The following is a 23,252-nucleotide window of genomic DNA, read 5'->3' as shown; positions in this document are numbered from 1 at the left end:
TAGAACTGGCCTTTCCATGTTGGTACAAGATGCTGTGTTTTGTCACCCACTGAACTGACCCTGTGTTTGCAATCCTCTTCCTTGCAGGCTGCTCTGCTTTTAGAACATCAGCTGGATTTACAATTCAGGCTCAGCTGTAAGCTTGAACACTGAATTTGACCATTAGTACTAATAAATGGTCACATCCTGACAATATTAATCAAAAGTTAACACAGCGTCTCAATCTCAGGTTTCGCACAGGTAAGGTATGAGGCGCTAGCAGGCACACACTGCACTTGCATGGACACCATCAGCAGTTGGACTTCATAAATTAGGTGTGTCTTCACTGAACCACATCGAATGGCTCTGAACAGCCACAAATATGTTGTGGATTGGCCTTTTTTTGCCTTCAGTGTATCAGCAGCTCCATGCAAAGCACTTGTGAAAATAAACATTAAATGCGAGTTGTAAACTTACATGTATTATGAACAACAGAAAAATAAAGGGGCCTTTTAGTCACAATATAAAAATAGTTTCCTATGAGTACAATAAAATACAGATGCTTTCTTGACTTCAAATCTCTGGCAGATACTTTGCTGACACTACTTGCAATTAAGCATTTAAATAGAAATTGGTTCCATTTGTGTGTAAATTAACAGCAGGTTAGGAAGAATATGAGAAAATCAAACACTCGGCTGTGAAACACTGCACTGGAGAGCTGCTTTAGGATATTAAGGCAATTTGTGTGTGTGTGTGTGTGTGTGGAGAAAGAATAAGAGACTATGTTTCTATGGGTGTATATAATGACTATTTCATTTCTTGGGTAAAGCCCTGTGTGTGTGTGTGTGTGTGTCCTTTCCTTTATGGCAAGGAAAATTGCTCTTCTAACCTGTCTTCAAAATGTAATAACTTTACTTGCAACCAACCGCTGTAGACCTGGACTGGACTCTGAATTATTACTGTGAGTTGAAACATTTCTTTAACAAAACTGAGTCCTTTAATATCCCCCACCTCTGTTATTAGATGGACGAATGAATTTTACTTTGAACATAACATGTGGCATTGTCTGAAAATTGCCGGTATGAACTGAAGTTGGCAGGTATTTTCTTGCTCTCCTCGTCAGTGATTGCCATTTATTATATGTTGCACCTTTACCTGTCAAATACCGCAGAGCGCTATATTGATTTGTGTCTGCCGCAAAGCAAAGGTCACTTTGATCAACATACTACAAAACCAGAAAAAGTAGGGTTCTGACATTTCATTACCTGGGAAAAAAAGGACTAAAATAAATAAGAATATGTTTGAGAACAGAGCACTTCAATATCACAGTGTGCAGTAACTGTAATTAACAAAAGAACTGCTCTATTGAGGTTAAAGAGAAAAAAAAAAAGAAGGCAGGTTTTCTTCCAGTGACTGTTCTTTACATGACTGATTCTGTAACATTACAGCTGTGATCTTACTGAAGGGTTACATTCATTACAAATCAAATACGTTTTGCTTCTCAGATTCAGACTTTTAATGAGCAATAAAACTCTGGAACCATTTAAGGACTGGGGAAGATTTTATAAAACTTTTAACTTTGACTAAGAAACCCTAATCAAATTGGGGACTTTTAACACTATACCCAGTTGAGGACATGGTCTCTACGTTAGGAACGCACAGTCTGAAGAGATAAATCACAGGAGAAAGAACTGGACCCACTGCAAAATTCTGTGTGCCCCAGGTCCACAAGGACTTAAAGGCTGAGCCAGAAATTAAGCCCATATCTTATCTCCATTTTCTAATTCTAGGTCCCAAGAACTTGGTAATATTTAGGAACTAGCACACAAAATAATGATTTGGGAGGAAAGTGATGCTGCAGGTGATGTAGTCTTGTTATTTTCCTTCATGCCCAGTGTCTTTTGGGCACCCCCTACATACTGCTTCACTGGGGTCAGCAGACACTTCTTTGCATGGTGTAAATAAAATAGGACCAAATTTCTGTGGAAATTTTTCATTCTGGCAGAAACTGCTTTTGGGAATGTACTTTTCATTGTAGTTCCCCATCCCTTTCCCAGTAGATCCTGCAAAAACACCTTTCATTTTTCCACAAGGAACCTAATTTTCATAATAAACATAACAATATGGCAGTTTTGGGGTCTTTTTCCCCATGCAGCACCCTGATGCCCTCAAGATGGATCTGGTATTTCACATCCCTGGTCTTTCTAAACAGAGAAATGAATCTTACAAGTGCTACTGCTCTACCTGAACACAGGTAACAAAGTGGCCAGGCTGCTTTCCCGTTATTACTGCTGGGAAGTTTTGTTTTTTTCTGGTTTCACAGTGTTCAGTTCTTCACCTGAAGCCACATTTGCATGGAAACCCAGCGAGCAGTGGCACCTCAGAGCTTTGCTGCACCTCCGAGCAGTAGGGTGCATATCACAGCTTGCACGGCATATGGCAGTGCTTATCATGTCAATAACAAAGTCTGAATAATGCAATTCTTGGTTGTAATTACCTTTTATTATTATCAAGGGTCATTCCTGGGCTCTTCATCCTTTCATCTCATGCGGAATTTTGGGCTTCCTTATTAATTAAATAGCCAGTGTGATTGAATTAGCCGATTAGCTCTGCCTGAAGGGATGAGCACTGATCCAAACAAAGGGCTTGATTCCACAAACTTGTTGCTGTGAGGGAGAGTCTTGCAGGGAGCTGGCTGCCAAGAGCGGGCTCCTAGGACTTGGCAAACCTGATCCCAGTTAATTTGCAATTATTAGAGCAGGTAAAAAATTCCATTTGGATACTTTCCTTCTAGGAAATAACTGTTCATCAAGCATGAAACTTTCCATGGGGATGTTTGATTTTATTAAAAATAATGTGTTTGAAAATAATCATGTTTCTGTATAGTGTTCTACTGCTACCATTTTTTTTCCAGAATCATATTGTAATTTTAGATTTGTAAAATTTGAAGTGAAAATGGCAACAAATCCTTTTAGCATTAAGAGAGGAGTCCTGACTGTTCCCACGTATTGGAAGAGTTTTGCTGTAAATTCCTGTATGGCAGAAAAGTCCCACTAATAAAAAGATTAGTCTCTGTCTCCAACAGTTACTTCAACCAGACAATGTATGTTCCCTACTCCTAAAGCACAGATTAAAATCCCACATGGCAGCAGGGCTATGCATCTCTAAAGTATCTGTGCCTGAAAGGCACATTGGAAATGTATGCAAATGCAGCTCATCTCTATCCTGCTCCACTGTTCTCACTCCCTTTTTTCCTCCCTTTATCTTGACATGTTTACTATTTCTTCTACAGTGTGCTTCACTGAATAGCAGATCAAACTTCAAAGCAACTTTTAGTTTGAAATTTGTTTCCAAGCTCCTAAGCTATTCTTTTTCTGACAGCAGTGGATAAGAAATTGTCACTACCACTGGTGACATGTCATCGGGAGATACAGGAATAACAGATGGGCAGCACTGAGATAACAGGAAGTAACTTCTTAAAAGATTGTGTTGACATCACCAACTATGAGAGCAAGGTAGAATGACCCCCAGAAGGGAATCCAATCCACTCAGGTCTTTCTGACTCACAGGAGCTTTTTCTTATTTATTTCCATTCACAGATCATGTTGGATCTAAAATTGTTTGAAGTTTTAACACAGCTATGTTAGAATTAATAGTAACTATTAACAGGGATTAAGAAAAGGATGAATGGATTTAGTCACTAACTTCAGTGTTTTAAATGATACTAGTAAAATGATAAAATTATCATAAATGATAAAATGATTGCTGATGTTACTGGCGTAACAGAATGCCATTAATAAGAGTCAAGATTCCTTGATTGTAATGTGAGATCAATGGGTTATGACATTTTGATGACAGGCTGATGGATCTGACTTTCTAAATGAAGAATGATTGATTATGACTCCTCAAAAGTATGGCTCATTATCAGCATATCTAGGCAACTCTTGACACCCACTATACATAACACCTATTATGGAATGTCACAAGTCTTTGCTTTGGGTGCATGACCACGATTTGAGAGGAAATTAATTGTTCTGCTTACTGCAAGATACTATAGCATATTGCATAAAACAAAACAGTGCCTGGTATCTACAAGGAAAGCAGCACAGAAACCAAGAAAAGCAGTGATTTTTTAGCCCTCAATGCATTTCATATCTAACAGATGGCCCACAAGCCTGTAAGAAAACTGTACTTCCTGATGGCAGTAGGAAAATGATAAAAAGCACGACATGGGCTTCATATGCTGCATTTTATAAAAGTCTATGAATTTGTCTTCCAAACCAGGGATGACACAGAACCATAGGAAAACATATTTCTTAATTTGAAAGAGAGATGCATTAGTGCTAATTACATTTGAAAGTCCCCTGCTGTGCTGCACTTCAATTTTAAAAAGAAGTGTCAGTGTTTTATTTACAGTATGTTACAATGCAATTCAAAGTTTTGGTCTAGGGTGTAAATTCTACTGTGTAAAATGGTTGTACAGTGGATAACATGGATGCTGTCATGGAGAGTGTGTCAGATGCAGGAAATTGTTATGGTAATAAAATAATGCCTGAACTGTCCGGCCCAATGCCCCATCCTGTACTGAGAACCATTTTTGAAAGAAGTTGATATTACACAAGAAACTGCTAAATATAATTTTAAAAAGGTATATTAAAGGTGATATGTTAATCAGTGCAGGGTGTTTTCTTGTCTCCATCAGAATTCTTGGAAAAGATCTGGGCCACTGAAGGAAAATCAGTCACAGCAGAAGTTTTTGCCTGCCTGACAGAGTTAAAACAGCAAATAGCCAGGAAGAGACAGATTTATCCAGGGAGATAGAGCACCCAACTACCCTCTGCTATGAGCTTCTGAATCACTAGATGTAGATATGCAGGATTTCAAACAGGCATTTCAGACAGTTTCAAACCATCACATTTAAAATTATATTAAATTGGCTTGGGACACATCATAATGTATTGATTTTCCATCTAGAACACTAAGACATTAGACAATTACAAGTTCAAGAATATTACTAATTCTGCCAATTATTTTGTCTCCCAAAGGACAAAGAATACAGAAGAGCTTCATACTGAGAAAATTACCTCTTTTTACATTAAAAAAAGAAATTAAGGAAGAACTATTGTGAATAAATATTCTTTTAAACCAAGGAATGATCAGCTGAAAAAGAATTCCGTTTTCCCTACTGGAAAACAGTTGGTGTCTGGCTAAAATAAGGTGCCAGTTATTCAGGCAGGGATTTACCCTGGAGTGCTCCTAGCAGGAGTTGGACTTTCACCTGTGGAACAGCTTTGGAATAGTGAAGTCTTTAAAATAGCTAACAATTACTTAATACACAGTAACTAATACCAAATTCCTCTCTGCTTTGGAAGGTCAGTGAATTCCTAAGTGTCCCCTGATCTAGGCTCACCATTTCATGTCTCTGCCTGCAGAACCTGTGCCAGAATGGTGCTGGAGAAGTGGCAATTTCCAGCCCTTGCTGAGCTGATGGACTTGCCATTTCATGTGACAAAACGGGAGGTCTCTGCTGGACTTGGGAAGGCACATTCACGTTTGTGGTATTGACTGACATGTGAGTCACAATTTGCTCGTCTCTGACCTGGACCCAAACACACGTGAAGAGCCCTGTTCCACTTTGATCTGTGCTTGTTTTATGTCTGCACTGACTGGGGCAAGAGATTACACAAATCACAGGACAATGGACATCTGTCCTGGGCCTCTGTTGCTGGAACATCACCAGCCAGCAACACCCAGAGTTTCAGTTCGTATAAATCAGTGTAACTATGAGCTTGTGTTTTCAGGAGAGCCACTGCTTTGTGCTTTATCAGATCTTAAGAAATATCCTAATGTTATGTCACCGTATCATTACAGAGAAACCCTAGTAAGCAAAGATTGATCAAGCCCTAAGTGTCAATTCAGAGACACAGGACTCTAGGCTGCTAGTTTTTAAATTCAGTTTCTTTTCTGGGGGAAAAAAAAAAAAAGAATTCAAAATCGGCCCACATCTGGTAGATTTGATGTGATGAACAGTTCATAGTCTGCTAACTGAAGCCTTCTAAGCAGACCATTGATTATCAAATTTAAACCAAAATATTTCTTCATCCTTAATGGAGAAATCTGCTACAATTTAATAGTTGAGCTACAGAATATTAATAGTGGGTTTCAAGAAATTGCCCTGTGTATCTCCAGAATTCAGTGTTGCTTGTTGTCCAGCTGTGGCAGTATGAATGGTTAACAGAAGAGAACACTGTTCTCCATAAATTTTACAAACAGAAAGAGGCTGAATCTATTTCCAGCAGCTCCAGCACTGGAGCTCCTGCGGAACTGCAGAGGGCCTGTGCTCCCCCAGGAGAGTTTGCAGCCCCTCTTGCACCCCTTCCCATCTGTTTGCTTCTCTGGCTACCAAACTGCCCCTTGGGGGGTCTTCACCTGCTGCCTGCTGTCACAGGGTGCACCATCCTTCCAGAGCTGTGTACCTGCTATTTTGTTTAAGAAGTCCCTAAGACAATGACAAAAATCTTCCAAATAAATTGCTACAATTCAGCCCCATGTCACTCCCTGACTGCATCCCTTCCACCTGCTGCACGTTAATTGTTTTATTTAGTAATTCTCCTTTTTGGTTTTACTGTCTCTAGAATAATTCTGTATCACTTTTATTCTGCCAAATCAATGAATTTTCTGAAGTTTCTGAAATGGCTGGTCATGGCGGGTGGGTGAGGGTGGGGGCCACTGTGCTTTCCTGTATGAAATACCTTCATATGTGCCAGTAACTTTTAATAAGGGCAGATTTAGAAAAAACCCAAGTCCTCACCCTAATGAGTGAGGTAGCTCATCCCCAGATGCCCAATTTCCAGTTTTAGGAAGTATTTTTCTCTCAAACTTCCTGGTGAACATGAGCCCAGGATGACCAAAGCAGATACTTGGATGTGCAGAGCTCTTGGGACAATTACCTTATTGCTTTATTCATGCCTGTGAGGTGTTAACCTGGACACTCAGGAATGGTAATTTAGATGTCACGAGGAGTTATTGAACTCCTCATGTAAGAAAGATCTGTACAATTTGCTGTGAGTGACATCTCAGTGTCACAAGGGGGTGATAGCTGGATGATAATGCCACTTACTTGTTTCTTCTCCCATCAAAAAGAAGAAAAACCTAGAAAAACAGGAAAGTTCCTAGCAAATGATCACAATAATTTGTTATATTAATGTGCTTTTTTAATATTTCAAATTGTAAGAATGTTTTGCACTTGCTGCTGTACAACTGAGGAACTAAAGATGACCCTGTCCTCAAAAGGCTTTCAAAGAAAAACTGCACTAGGAAGATGGACTAACACAGTCCTGGTAAATATAGTAGTCTGTGAGTTAAATACTTGCTCATTTGCATGGCATAAAATGAGTGTCAGTTCTGATTAACTGGGCTTGGTTTGAAAGCTGGAAGAGCAGCACTGGCAGCACAAGCTGGGAGAGCAAGTCAAAGATGGGATAGAGCTGCCTAATTATCACAAGAGTTGGAGAAAAACAGAAGATTCTCCTATTCAGAAAAGTAGTTCTGCTCTCTCCCCATCCAGATTCCCACTTTGTGTTAGTATGAAGGACTGAAGAAATGAAGAATAGTAGTAGCTGAAATTAAAACATAAAACTCTTGTGAATATAACTGGAAAAGACTTTCACCACTGCATTGGTGAAGAAATCTGGAAGAAGTTCTGCTTCTTAAAGAAGTAAAATGTAAGATTTGGAGAGGGAGGCCAATTTCAATTTTAGGGCATTAGCTCTTATTCCCTGAAAATTCCTTCTAGCCACTAATTCAGATCAATAAATAACAGAAAACTAATCCATGGACTACTACTTAGGTTACTACTTGAATGTTTCAAGGATATAACTTAGAAATGTGATTTTCCCCACCCCCCATCCCATCCCACAGAAAACTTGTGATTTTATGTGCTTTTTTATGCATGTATTAAACAAATGGCACAGCTGAATAGCTTTTCTTAAAAACTGGACATTCACCAAAAAGAAGTTTGCCAGCACAGACAATTAGGCTTTCTTCTTTTAACAATAGATTGACTGACTGGCACATTTGAAATGCGAGCGTATTTTTTATTCCTCTGTTCACCCTTTGAGCTGATAAACATGAACAATGGGAAACAGCTGGGACAGGAAAACATTTTAGTTTGTATTTTCAAAGCAAGCAAGAAATAAACCCATCAGTGGAAGCCAGATCACATCTTCTGCCTTAGGGGTAGTCAGCAATTGGGGGGAAAAATACGATCCATATTTTTAATCAAACATTACATATTTATTAATGTGCAGCTGGCCTATTGTGTGCATGATTTTTTTTCTTTAACGCTGTGCTGCGTCCGTCAGCCTGACATTGTTCTGTAACTGACATTACTCTATAAGGATCTGGAAATGCACAGATTTAATAGGAATCATTGAGACAATTGCTTTCTGTATTATTAGGTCTGTGTGACGTAGGTACCATCTGAAATTCAATTTTAGAAGAAAAATAAGATATTGTTCTATCAAGGCAATTTTGTGCACCTGTGATACAGTAAGAATACACACCCCCATGCTCCTATTTTCCTCCTCACTCGTCTAACTTCATGGCCATTTAATGATATGTGCCACTCTTTTGTTAAAAATGTTTGGCCAAATGTATTTTGATGCTTATTGAGATTAAACTTTCAGTACATCTCCGTGGTAGCAAAGGTTGGGCTGTTCATTAGTTGGAGGTTTGGCCTTGTCAGGTTCCATTGACTGCTGGCTAAAAGGATCACTTTATCATCATTTGTCTGCAATGGAGACAGTCTTTATTCAGCCTTGATTCCTCTGGGGTCACAGCTGTCATAACTTCACTTGCTTTATAATGCAGACCCCAGTTTCACAATCCCCTTAGGTAATTGTCTAACAGATTCAGTTTACCTTAATATAGGTAATATGTTATTTACAAAGAAATACAAGGGAAAGGAAGGGACAGTATTGTTCAAAACATCCCCCTCCTAACCTACTGCTTGGGATCAATCATTTGGAAATTATGTTAAACTCAGTTCTCATTTTGAACCCAAAAGGGAAATATACCTTTTTTTCTGAGTTTTACTCTGATCCTTCAGCTGCAAATCTCTAGCCTGAGCCCTCAGGCCTGGTTTTCTGGTGGTCAAAGTTGAGATAACTCTGCAAATTTTGGTAAGGCAATGGTGTTTTGGAGAACAAGGCCTTCATTTGCCCTTACAGTTCGATCCTGCATATTTTATGTGCTGAAAACTATAGTTAATTTAACTTGAAACAGTAAGTTTGACTTAAGGTCAATGTGTTAACCTTTTGAGCCAAAAATCAGCAAGGGGAAGGATGGGCTACTGCTGGCCCTTCTTGTCCAAGGGGAGCACCCACCCTGGTGCTCTCTTCTATGGAGTGCCTCCAGTTTTTCATCTCTTGACAAAGGAACTGGAAATGAGACAATTTTCCCCAAGACAAGGCCAAAGAATCAGCTTGTCTCCATTTGATTTAGTAAAACCTGCAATCTTTTTACAAAACCTGGAAGAGCTCCCTCACGAGCATGTGAGCGGCCCATTTTTGAGTGCCTTGGTAACCGGTGCATTCCCTTTGCAGGTCAGCTCCTGTCTTTTTCAAAACCAGAAACAGCCTGGCTCCCAAGAGGAGATGGGCTGAGCAACTTCCACATTTTGTCTTCTTTAAAATTCCCATTAAAAAATGAGGGGAAACAATCAGAGCTTGATTTTCACACTGGTACTACTGCTTTTGCAGACTGCTGCCAGCTTCAGTTACTCTTAAGATATACTCCTCATATTTTTTATTTTGTGTCTTTTAAGGATTACACAGAAACCATTGTGTAATTCACAGACAGTAGTTGCCACATAATGTTCTTAGTAGACCTACCAATAAAGATTTGCATTTCACTATTTTTCAATAGGAAGAATGATGTTGCCAAAGTAACAGGGAAAGCACGTAACAGAGACAGTTCTACACCAGATTTCTAATACAGAGCTATATGGGTCCAGACAGATCCCTCTTTGAAGGTAACTGCTTAAGGGGAGCAGTTTCAGAGACTTTAATCATTAACAGAAAACCCTGATGTAAAGTAAAACATAATGAAAAATAAAACACCTTGTGGTTGGAGTCTTAACTTCAAGAGGGAAGTTGTACTTTACTTTCCGTTTGTGGAAGTTTGTGAATGCTCAGATCCTCACAATGATCCTACACCTTCCTCTGCAGGAGGATCCAAACACCAAATCCTCTCCACAATTAACTGACTGACTATTTCTTTTTCAAAGTTCTTCCTGAATGAGTGTCCTTATTTTTGAAACAAACCATGTACTCTTTCAAGAGCAGATTCTCACAGTAAAGTTTCTTTCAAATTCCGCTCAGTCATAACTTGTGTTTGAAATGAACCAGCATGTGTTGAATTTCCCAGCTAATATCTTAACTAGAAGCTTATTTTCATTTGGGCTTCTAATTCAATGCCACAACTCATTGCCCTGCAATATCTTAATTACAGTTGGAGATTGATAAGTAAACAAGGAAATGCAGCTGTAATGTTGTGGAAAGTTACCCTTTAAATACTAGCTTTCATTTACTTCCTGTTATTTTTTCCCAAATACATTCCATATAATAAATTAATTAAAAATAGCTATAGAGGAAATAAGCATTATATGGGGGGAAAAGAAGCAACAAAAATACCCACAACCCCCAAAGCAATGTTTTAAAGGATTGCATAAAAGCTGGATATAAATGCCTGTTTCTATGTGTACTGCTGCGCCATCCATGAAAACAGCCTTTAAGACAACTCATCTTACAAAGGAAAATGTGACTAGATATAGTGTTGATCATTAGGAGCACTACAGTGCTTTCGTCTGCTTGTACCCCACTTTGATTACTATACAGCAAAGATGGCCACAAGCACTCAGAAAGTTTTATTGAGGCTTAAATCTTCATTCAAATGATGTAAAGGGGCATTGAATGAAGATTTAGAACTCTATAAAGCTGCTTGGCAGTGTCTGTGGCAATCTATGCCACATAAAAACTGAAATGCTTCTACTTTCTTATTGAAACATTTCTACTGTAATTCTTTAATATTAGGTAGCAGCCACAGTGTTGGGACATTACCACATCTGGGAGTATTTCTCTTACTGAGGGCTTGCCTGCAATCGATTGTGCAGGATATTATAGAATGTTGATGTCTAGGACATAATGGAAGAGGAATTGTTACTGCAATTACATATTATTATGCTTTTCAGAAGATAATGTGGGTTCATTCATGTGAGTATTTTGAACTAGCAAATACCCTAATTGCTTACATGTCTGTTATAATCCTAAATCCAGTTGACATATCTGATGCACTGTTGCATTTTAATCTGGCCACTGCACGTGTCCTCTTTATGATTTTCCTCTGACCTGCATGAACTGTGCAAACAAGGAACACGAGTGTCTTGCATATTGCCTTTGCAGTTTTGGTCTGAATAAACGCCCAGGGGGACAAAGAGGCAGAGCAATGTAACCAAGTGTACTTTTTTCAGGAATATAGAATTAGCCTGTGCAAGACCAGGGCAAGTGCAAATGACCTGATTATGCTATAATGACAAATTTATGAATCAGAGAGAGTGTGTATTGCTTCAACTGTCCTTTCCCACTGTGTTGGATTGACAGACGACGTGTGGCAAAGTATTCACCCATTCACTTAACCAGAAAACAAAGGCAGATGATTAAGAAACATCAGTATTCTGAAGCAGCAATCAAACTGACCCTGCCAAGGAGTGAAGAATAGCAAGCCCAGCCAAAAGTGCTGCAGTTGTCTCGTGTTATAACTGCAGGTTTATGGGCAGAATTTTTTCGCAGAATTTCCTGAGGCAGCAAGCAGGGACAGACAACAACAGCTCGCCCCATGAAACAGCATGGTGCCTATGGTAGCCTCATGTGCACCTGGAGTGACAGATAATGGTCAGAGAAAAGATGTGCTTTTATAAATTCCTGCTTAATAATCCACTAGAGGGAGCTTATGTATAACCTCTGCCAGGCCAATTATCTCAGAATCTGGTTTTGCATAATTAACAAAGATGAGGCAGCTATAAGGGGGATACCTGCACTGCTGTTCTTTTCTCCACCTGTCATCTTGGAGCTCAGGAATGGCATTTTGGAGTCTCCAGTTCTATCCAGAAGAGCAATTTGCTTTTCTCAAGTGGAAGCAGCATTCTTGTTGGCATTAGCTGGGATTCACCTTCATCACTGACACACTCAAACCTGAGAAAGAGCAGCCACTGCTGAGTGAGGACTTACACTTAAAGCTTCATTTAACCTATCCTCTGCCCTTGCCTGTTTCAATTCTGACTGTAAAACAAGAATTCAGTAGCTGTGATTCCCACAATAGGCAAGCTACCTGGATTGCAGACTTTGCTGCCTGTCTGTTTCAGTAGGACAAGGCTTCCAGCACAGTGTTTGCCTGGCACTGCTTGCCTTCCAACTGGAAACTGCCTCCTTTCTTTGGGAGACAGCTGGTATAAAAATTGGTGTCCTTGACAATATTTAACATGCAGACATCTTCAACTATTTCCTATAGTGTAAGCTAACAAAAGACAGGTTTAACTCTCATATCAGAAATATCAACTTTAGTTTAGTAGCAGAGATGTACCTGCAATTAAAATTCTAGCTAAATCTAGACATAACACACTTTCAAGCTACATACCCACATAGTACAGTCTAAGTAGTCAGATACACTATCAAAAAGCTTATCATAAAACTTGAAATTGCTGTATCCTTTACACTCATTTTGTTGCCTCTTTTTCTTTCTGTTTTTTCTGTTGGAAGAGAAAACTTATGACTACACTTCAGCTGTCACCAGCTTTCAAGGTTATACTGATAGGAATGAGAAACATATTCCTAATCTGCATACCAATGCATTGAGAATGCAAAGGCAGGCTTTTTGCCATTGAATAGATGATGATAAGGTCTTAAGTCTTTTGAATTTCTTGTGTTGTACTTGTATTATCATATGATTTCTTAAGCCAAGAATGAATATGTAAATTTCTTGCCACTGACTTGCTCCAAAATAATGGACATTACACTTGCACAGTGGCAATTCAGAGTGTAAAATTGATTAATATTTGTTTTCAAAATGACATGCAATGATGTATGGATCCTTTTACAACTTAAATTAATACTTTAAAGAGATGAATGGTCTCTACAGAGGATGTTAAAGTTCAAGCTGAGAAATTTGCATATTTATATTACAACCAACTGATAATAATTGTCGAAACAGAATGTAATGTGGTTCGTTTTTCATTTTAATCTGGTTGTACTCAAACACAGGACCTCATTAACTTCCAGCAACTAATACAGCATTATCAGTCCCCATAAACCAGGCTTGCCTTGAATTTATGAATTTCAAAGACTATTTCCAGTGGTGAATCACTGTTAAACACTGGGTCAGTCACTAGCAGGTGAACTCCATGTCAGATGCTGTAGAAGCATGAAAGTTACCTAGGCTAAAGTGCTGGAGAATCCCATGGCCAGGTGCCTACTTGTTGGCTGACACTCAGAACCAAAATTAAGGTGTGATATAAACACCTTGCCTTTGATGGCTCACTCAAGGCAAACTGGTTTCCTTTGAATGACCAAAGTCAGAAAATCCAACTTCATCCATTTCCTATGTTAGGCAGTATTCTTTAAGATTAAAAAAAACAACAAAAAGCCAAAAATGAACAAGAGATTTTTTTATTAAGATATAAGTGTTGCAAAAGGAAAATGCACAACTTTTGATAGAGTAGATAAGCAAATTTGGAAGATATTGAGGATACAGCCCAAATAAATATTATCCACTTGGGTTTAAATAACAGTAGCAATAGAATTAGCGGTATATTGCTTTTCTGAGGAGAGAAATTTAAAATAAGCATGCTGTCAACATGTCTTGGGTAGTGCATTATAGGTATTCTCGTGGGTATTCTTTTACATTTCCAGATGTATTGGGAAAATGTACATCTCTCTAAGAATGAACAGCTAGCAAGAAACTTCACATCTCTGTGAATTTCTTGTTGTGAAATGGATATTGAATCTTCTAAAAATGACTCTTATTTCTTTGGTTCACTAAAAGTTAATGGCTATAAAAAGAGGAGGCATTGCTTACAGTGCACTTCAGCTGGTTTTCATTTTCCCACATAGGTGTTAGTTAAAGGATGGCGTGACCCATCTGCTCAAGAGATCTGGTGTGTGACTGGTCTGGTAGGATGGAAGAGCAAATGTAGCTTTCCTTTAATACTGTAACAGCTACAGGTAACTCAGGACTCAAAGGGGCTGTCTGACAGCTCACAATAGCTGGAGTATGGATGCAATTGCAATCTCCTAACTATATTCCTACAGGGAAGAGGATAACATTCCTAAACTAACTTCCTTGTCCTTAGGCAAAGAGCAAGGCAGTAAGGTCAGCCCTATGGCTGCTTTGTGCAGTACTGGGAAAGTCCCAAGAAGCTGTGAAAAAGAGAAAGAACACTATAGAAACTCTGTAAAGAAAGTAAATGTATATTTTGCTAATAACTAGAACTTTTACTTAAGTGAATGAAAAGCTCTAAAATGTCAATACCTGGCATTATAACTTATTTCCTAAGAAGCCATCCAAACTTCCCATTATAACCTCACAAAAAACATCTTAATAGATATTCCCATCAGCTGACAAATCCCTGGAGGACAACCTGTTCCAACCTTTCCAGCCTGTTCCAGCTGCACAGGCATTGGGCATTCATTTGTTGCAACTTCATAGTGGTGCAAGAATTGACTCTTTAGATGTCCTTTGCAAAATAAATCCCCAGAACAGGCCAGGGAGATGTCTTGTTGAATTCCCAAATTTGTTATTGAGTGAGCTATGCTGAATCTGGGCCACCAAAAAACTTAAAAACTAAATCAAAAAAAGGGCAGGCAGAGCAGTGAAACGTCTTCTCCAGCATATAAATTCATCCATCCTACATGTTGGTAACTAAATGATGATTAAATAATTGATTTTTCATTGTGAAGGGTATGCACCTTCCTATAGAACTCTGTAGTGGGACCTGTGCTGTAGCATATTCATAACTGACTTAGAAAAATGGAGGAGTGCATATCCTGGTGGCAATTTAATATCTAGTAGAACATTACCAGGACAGTGAAAACATACACTGACTGAGGCTTGGCAAAGAATCTCTGAGCAACTTGGTGATAAAATGGCTGAAGAGACAAGATGCTGACAAAAGCAAACATTGCACAGGTGGGGGGAAGGGAAAAGAAAACAATACCCCAAACCAGAAACACAGTATGCCACCCTAAATAATTTATTATCACTTAGCAGAGTGGGAGAGTAATTATGGACAGTAAACATTAACTCAATGCTTAGGTGAGGAATGGAAAAAACATTATTTATGCAAAGCACCCGTGATTCATGAATATTTCTCAGCGTTTGATCTCAAACATGGTATTACAGAATAACATAGAGGAAAATAATAATGAAAATAACATATTGGAAAGGGTTTTTAAAAATTAATTAGATAAGATTCCTCTGATTAGGACAGGAAATCTTGAGGAAGCTTTTGTGAGGAGGCTATAAGAATGCTTCTTGACATGGAAAAGGTGATTTGGGAATAAATGGTCACCATTTCTCATAATACTGCATCATTTAGGGAGCAATCTGGAAAATTACAAAACAGCAGGCATATAGAAATATATATTACTTTACATGTTTTCTATTTTATCAAAACAGACTTCTGCACTAAATTTGGATGTTAAAATTGTGAGTTCAGAAGGTGACTGGAGAGAATTAAGACAGGAAATGTCCATCAGAGATTATTAAACACAATGATGCAGATCAAAACAGGAGTCCCTGAACTCCAGATTGCTGGAAGCTGTAATACTGCTGGGGGAAATCTTCATTTCATTGCTCCAGCCTTATGCCTGCTTTTGCAAACCTCTGCAGGAGCCAGTGTGTAGGGCTAGCTCCCTGCACAGAGCACAGCCACTGCTGTGCTCCAGTGGAGTGAAGGAATGGCCCAGAACTGGCACACAGGAATTCCTGTCCTGTTCTAGTCACAGCTAAGCAGATCACAGAACATTTTGCTTTTCACTTCCACCAACCATACTGGCAAATTTTCTTACTGTAGCAAAATTCTTTGCCAGTGAACCCGGGGTTTTGTAGTACAAGTTCTGGCAGTCCCTATGAGGCAATGAGGGCAAGTTAAGCCCTCAGAAATATATATTTACACATGGAAACTGTTAGTAATACTGCTCTTCTTTTCCCCAGACACAGCTCCATTGCCACAGCCTTGAGAAATGCACACACACACAGAGACACAGAGAAACAATCAATAGATACACTTAGAAAGCCCCTTATACCATGTCGTGCTTCACGGATTTTGATAATATCAATCATAATTGAGTTAGATAAAATCCATCTGACTTTCAGGATGCTGGGGTCAGCTGGGGACGCAATGCCTCACTTCACATCAATTACCACATGCAGCAAGGTGGTGGTAAGCAATTCCATTTGATAGTTTGCAGCTATAAATAATTATATGGCAATAGCAGTAAAGTTGGCTCTTGGGCACAATACAGAATCATGAATTTTCATTTACTTATATCTCAGAAGCTGCTAGGCCTCCTGGTTTGAAATGTGAACCCCTGATTAGGTATATCAGTCTTTCTATTAATACAGTATATGCAGCCGGTAGATGCTTTTGAATGAACACTTCATGCTTTTTCTTATTTAATGAGAATATTTTCATTATAAATATGACCACACGATACATAAGGATTGATTAGAAATTGCTATGAAAAAGCAAACTTGGATTCAGTCTCCTCTATTATCATATTCCATCTTTCATTCAGTTTAGGGTCTGTCCCGTCCAAGTCTCTACAGGATTTCAGTAAGAATTTTTTTTTACATGCTGCATAGTAAATTCTCAGCAATTTGAAAACAAACAGGGTAAAGCAGGTTTATTAATCAGAACAGTAGTGTAGAAATGTTGAAAAAAGGATCAGATAGTTTTTGTACTTCCTCGCTGTGTCTGGACACCTGTTTCTTTTAAAATGCTGTTCTTTATGACATATTCTGCATTTTTGACAATATTAGTCAACAGAGGCAGAATGGACACAGACATGAAGTCATATTAAGAATAAGGCAGGAGCATGGGATGGATTTTAGCTGCTTTAAGTGTGAAGATCAGAGAGAACTAGGCTGAGGGACACCTAAGGAAGACTGGACAGGTACAATAAGAGCAGGATGATGAAGCAGAGAACTGGAAGAAGTACAAAAGCCAAGTCTTCCTAAACATATCGAGGTAGCTCTATGGCCCATAAAAATGCCACAGAATTCACTTGAAGTTTTAGAAGCAATATGGAAGTGGGGGATGGGAAGTGTGAAGATGTACAAAGTCCTGACAAGAAGAAACCCACCCCAAGCAGCAGCTTCTGTCTTACACCACATTTCACCATCGATCACAGAACGAATAGAGGAACATTTCATGCTCTCTCCTAGAGACTCCCATGGTGGAACAGGGGCTGAATTCACTGATGAGCTTGTTTTCAGAAGTCAGTCTGCCATAAAGAGGGTTACCAGAGCACTCACACAGAATGCTACTTCCAGTTTGCAGACATGCTGGGGCTGGAGGTGCTGTACAGGACAGGAGGCAGGGAAAAAAAGCACTGGGGCAGGAATCAAATGATGTGAAATGGGGTAACAGTGGCTATGCAACACCAAGAAGGATTTAACAGTCAAGAACAGAAAAAAGATGCATTATCAGCAAGATGTTGCCATGCAGTCTAGATTTTAGGAGTCTTGTTCTTTCTTTCACTCTGACCTGAAGACCATTAGCATTTTGATCAGTAAGGAAAATCAAAAAATATTCAGTAACCTGAAAAAGAATTAATCTAAGAGAAAGTCTTTAAACAGGAGGAAGATAAAATGCATTAAGGATGTCATAGATATTTGACCAAGAGTCAATGATTTAAAGGAAAGACAGATTTCATGTGCCCAAGGAATGCACAGTTGTCACTAATTCTAGATGAGTACCTAAAAAACATTTGAATATGAAAGGGAAGGCTTGCTGTAGGATCAGGTAAGAACTGTATCCTTAATTATGATTGGATAGGATAAACCTAATTTTAGTAGTGCAACCTATGTAAAAATTGAGCATCCATGGCTTTGGGAGGCCCAGGTCACAGCCCACAGAGCAGCATCTTGCTGATCAGAGAACTGGTATTTAGCAGCATGAACTGAACTGCAATCAACAAGGAGCCTGATTTGTGTTCTAAATTGGTGTTTAGCAGCGTGATCCGAACGGCAATCAAGGGAGAACTCATAGCCTTTTCTAGGGGGAGCAAATGGATAATTTCCAATCTCATTACACAAAATATTTGTAGCATCTTCAGTTAGATTGGAAAAGATCCCAAATTATTTTAACATGTAGAAGGGGAACTTTTTGAATCTGTTTTTAGTGCAAAAACCTGCACAAATGTAAAGGTTCTAGTAAAAATCTTACTCTAAATGTGCCTTTTGTAATTTTTCACATGATAAAAGGAAAAATCTCTGAAAAGCCATTGTAGTATAACAAGTAGGTATTTTGTGGCTGTGTTTTTCAGTCTGTTCCTTCATTAATTTCTCTGCTATAGCACACTGCAGTACCTGTATGAGTTGTTGTTTGTTTTTTCTCCAGCAAATTAGAATGCTTCCCAGAAAAATTGCAACACATCTTGATATAAAAGGTATACTGCCTTGTGTCATAGGTCAGTTTACTGATGTCACTGCTCAGAGGACACTTGATCACAGCATCAAGTAAAAATCCCTAGCCATATTCAAGAATTTGGTGGCCTTACAGTGAACCTGGCCCTGTGCATCATCCCACTGGCACTGTTTTCCCTGTAACTATGTCATCAATTTGATATTATACCCCAACTACAATATTGCACAATATCCTCACACTTGGATATTCTAACAACCACCTCTCATGCTGGTTTTGTACATTCTGTGTTTGTCTCGTGTTTTATTTCTTCTTCCATCTCAATCACAGCCAACGGTCAATGTGAAGATCTGGCTCCCCGGCCTGTTGCCATTCCTCTGCATATTCATGAGCAAAATCTTTCCATATCCACATGGCAAACCTTTCAAACTGTCATAAAGAAGAAATAATCACCTTTTCTTTAAAATCTAACAAAGCCCACCAGAGCTGTGTTCTTTGTATAATAGTTAACATTGTCACTAGTAATCAATTTATTTTACTGGTAAAGACAGTATTCTCATGACAAGTCAAAGACCTTTGGAAACAGTACATCTGTGCCTGCTATTTAAGCACACACAGACACAAAGAAGCAGAATATATTAGAAACAAAAAATATGTCAGCTTGTATAATGGTCCCATTGTTTGCTCTACCAGAGAGGGATTGTGCCATAACATATGATGCTGAATGTGCTTTTCTTGTTCTCCAGCCTTCATAATAAAGTATTTGATGCAAATACTCTAATCACATGGAGAAGATGCGGATGTTAGCTGTCCTTCCTTTCATTGCTATCCCTGCTGCCTCAAGAAATATACTTTTATGAATATTAAAAATCCCAAACAGCAAATTGATGGAATCCTGCTTTAGTGTGTTACTTTTAATAGCAGGTGCTTGATATGGCTCAATATGAGTCCCTCTGCCAGACACTGGAGCTACATCACTGCAATGTTCAGAAAATGGCACTTCTCTTGTGCCTTCTCCATTAGGCTGCTTAATTATTTTGTATAGGATAAACCAGAAAAGGTAAAAAAAGGCACAGAGACCAGCATATACCCTATTAAATTGTTCCATATATAGCACTGTAACTGTATGCAGCCCTGTGCAGCACTTCCCAATGGGTAGTGCCCACAGTTTACAGAAAAAAGTGGTTTTCCAGAGTGTAGCGAGAGGTAGAGTAGGTCAGTTCATTAATTTATAACACCTCCTCCTGTGCAGGGAAAGTCTTTAAGTCTAAGGTAAAACTTCAAACACACAAAGTGACCATACGTAGGAAGGTGCACGTTGACCTTTAATTATGCTGCATGGACCACAGAATTACCCACTGCTAAAACAGCTCATCCAGTTCAATATTTCTGTTCCTACTCACTCATTTATCAATGCTTCATAAAGAACAGGGAACATCTGCCCACAAGAGAAAGACAAAGGGCAGGAATAACTTTGGAGAGGATTATGGCCTGTAATAAGGACTGGCAGCAGAGAGGAGTCACAGGTCCACCCCAGCCACACTCCACAAAGTGCCATTCTCTGTTGACAGGCAACAAACCCCTGGCAAGCCTGCCCCTTCCCTGGCTGTGCACACAGCTCTGCACAACTGGAAGCTGCCAATTTTTCTGTAATGGGAGAAAGGGTCCCCCATGAAACAAACAGGACAGGGATTCATTCCTTTAAGCCAGCATACTTTGTTGTAGTGCAGCTACACCACATTTCTATCAGAAGCAGCAGCCTCAATCCTACCATACCTAGGGCTGTACATCTCATGGTGTGGTGCAGGAGCTGCCTAGAAAACAGAAGTTTCCAGAGTCCTGCTTTGTGAGACAAACATGTTCTTCCCAAGTTGTTTGGTAGGAATATCATAATGCTTCTCTGCTTGCCTGGATTTGGAAAGAAAGGACAAAGTGAGCAAATGCTCTTCTGCTTGCCCTTCCTGGGCATCCACTCATTAATTGGGCTGTTATGTGCATATCTACATGAGAGTATTGCATACACTGAAGCAGCACATGGGGCTTTAGAAAATCAATCACTTCCATGTTATTTTATCAAATTTCATACTTTTTTCCTTATGGAAACCAAGGAAACTTCATGTGTGTGTGAGTCAGCCACTGCAGAAAGCAATAATGCATCAAAATCAACTTTAAAGCAAGACTAGAATAGACTAAATATTGCCTGCTGCAGCATGCAGCCAGTGTGAAACAACCAGAAATAAAATCAGAGACACAATTTAAAAGCTCTGTCAAAGGTACTGATATTATGCACTAGGCCCATGTGGCCATTAATGTCTGGCAGGAGCAGAAGGGGCCTGCAGTGGTTTGTGTAAGGGATGGAGCTCCTCGGGACCCATTAACAACCTCAGCAGCCCTTCCCCCATACACTGGGCAATGTAACAGAATTCCTACATCTCAAAAGCCCACTCTATAAACAGAGAGAAAAATCTGAATATTCAAACCTTAGGCCCTCCTGCTGAGCACAGCTGAACATGCTGCAGCTCGACTTCAAAGCAGGAGAGCCATGAGAAAGGAAGCACAGCCTGGTGGCACCGGGACAGGGAGCAGGGAGCTGGTGCTGGCTAGGCTGGATGGCTGCGTGTGCTGTTAAACTGTGCTGTAATGTACACAGCACATCTTCAGCTTTGCAAAAACAGGCTCAACATTTGGCTTTTCTCAGGGTCAGAAGCACCTAGTTATTACTCGACGGTTAATTCGCATTTCAAAAGGCCAGGCCAGCTCTGAATATATCACTGCTATATTACAGCTTACTGTGGGCTGGATAATATTTTAGACTATGCAGTGAGAGCAGAGGTTACTTTGTGCTGGGGCCAGCTGCTGCAAGCCATGAAGCTTTTGAATCCTGGGGCATGTGGTTGGGACCATGCACACTAATCCCCATCACCAGGTCTGTGCAGCAAGGCCAGGGATCTAAGCTGCTGCTGGCCAAAGATGGAAATTCTGATTCCTGGGGCACAAGGAGAGTCAGGCTATACTGCAACAGCCAAGACTGGTGATTTAAAAAAATGTTCATGGATTTGGAGATCCAGTTGTCGTTCTCTGTACTGCTAAATTTTGACTTTGCATCTTCTGCATGCCACGCATGTAATCAAACCACTGGCAGTTCAGAGGATCACTATCAATGATAGGTCCTCAAAACTTAACACTGTTCTGACTTCCCTACTCCCTGTCTAATTCTTCACTAAAACAAAAGCATCTTTCCTTCAAAAGATTTCCCAAAATTGAATGTTTGAAATTTAGACTGGAAGAAAGTAATATCCCTTTTGAGGGAGAGGGACAAGAAGATACCTTAGTCTTACTGGGGCTTCTGCTGGTGCCTAGGGACTATATCCAGTGTTTTCATCTAGAATTCCATGCAAGTATCATTAGGGACACCTTAACACATTCAATCTCTAATGAACAACCATGAAGGAGCCTGGGGTGCTTCCTTGTAAAAGTGTCCAAAGGTGTCCTTTGTAAGAGCACACTTTCTTTCTGCAGGAGTGACCAGACAGCAGGACACTGCAAGGAAAACTATTTGTCTATTCTTTATGACTTAGGACTTTTAAATTGTTTAATTGAAATTGTTGAGGCTTTTGCTAGGACAGTTCACAGCTTGCAGTGTTTGAAACGAACCAGGTAACTGTAATGCAGCCAGATAGAAGCACTGCTGACATCCCTGGCAGAGCTATTAGAAGTTGCAATATCTGAGGCTGAGATCGATTTACCTTTCTCCATCTTTTAGAAACACCGCCTGAACTGAAATCTGTTTGGTTTTGGTAGTGGATTTACTTGTTGCTTCTTTTACCCTTTATGGGAACACACACACACATTTACTTTTGGGTCACTCATAATTTCTGTTCACTCTCTGAGCTCTCAGACTGAGCCCTGTTAGCCAGCACTTTTTAATGATCTCCACTGCAAGGCCCATTCTAAAAGATAAAATTATAAGAGCATTTGTGCAACCTGTGCCCAAGTATCTCAATATGCCCTTGTCAGGCTGTAACAGCACGATTGCCTCTCACCGAGGGCAGCAGCTCTCCGAAGTTTAGATGGTAGCAATGGAAATGTTGGATGGTAACACATTGATAGGTTCCATTTTTCAGTGTCAGTGAAAGCATTTTTATTAGGCAGATATGTTAAAAGTGAAAGGATTTCAAGAGCATGCCGTGAGGTGAGCTGCAGCTGGGAAAGCCATCTTTACCTTGACAGCAGGTGCAGAAGTCCATCCTCATGGATATCTTTTAAAAATATAGATCTGAGATTAACTTTACTGGCCATTGTAGATCATATGCATGTCATCAAAACCTCAGCATGGACCTGGCAGTAGAAATATTTGGTTCCAATTAAATAAAAAGTGAGGTGGTGATGAGAGTTTTCCACAGTTCAGCATGTTGCTTATTTCTGGCTCACTGGTTTGGGGCTGGAGCAGTAGCAGCAGGGCAGAAACATTCATTTCAGGCCCTGATGCTGAAAACTTTCACACCTTAACCTTACTCAACAAAAGAACTTGCATGTATGAATCACACATGTACACAGCTATGTGTGAACTCTG

The 23,252-nt window shown here is 39.6% G+C and overlaps 1 long non-coding RNA gene across 2 annotated transcripts in view; it reads right to left on the bottom strand.

Moving 5' to 3' along the window:
- The window catches only part of LOC121664299, a 193,062-nt gene that overhangs the window by 5,502 nt on the left and 164,308 nt on the right, over positions 1-23,252 (bottom strand). For both annotated transcript variants that reach the window (XR_006015947.1, XR_006015948.1), the window contains exon 4: positions 12,071-12,230. This is a non-coding gene — a long non-coding RNA (uncharacterized LOC121664299). The remainder of the gene's footprint in view (positions 1-12,070; positions 12,231-23,252) is intronic.

This window comes from Corvus kubaryi, unplaced genomic scaffold, assembly GCF_017639235.1.
Source record: "Corvus kubaryi isolate FWS band 111438036 unplaced genomic scaffold, C.kubaryi_AGA036_p1.0 37300, whole genome shotgun sequence".
Taxonomy (NCBI): Eukaryota; Metazoa; Chordata; class Aves; order Passeriformes; family Corvidae; genus Corvus; species Corvus kubaryi.
The sequence above is the reverse complement of the archived record's forward strand: the minus strand, read 5'-3'. Positions and strand labels throughout refer to the sequence as shown.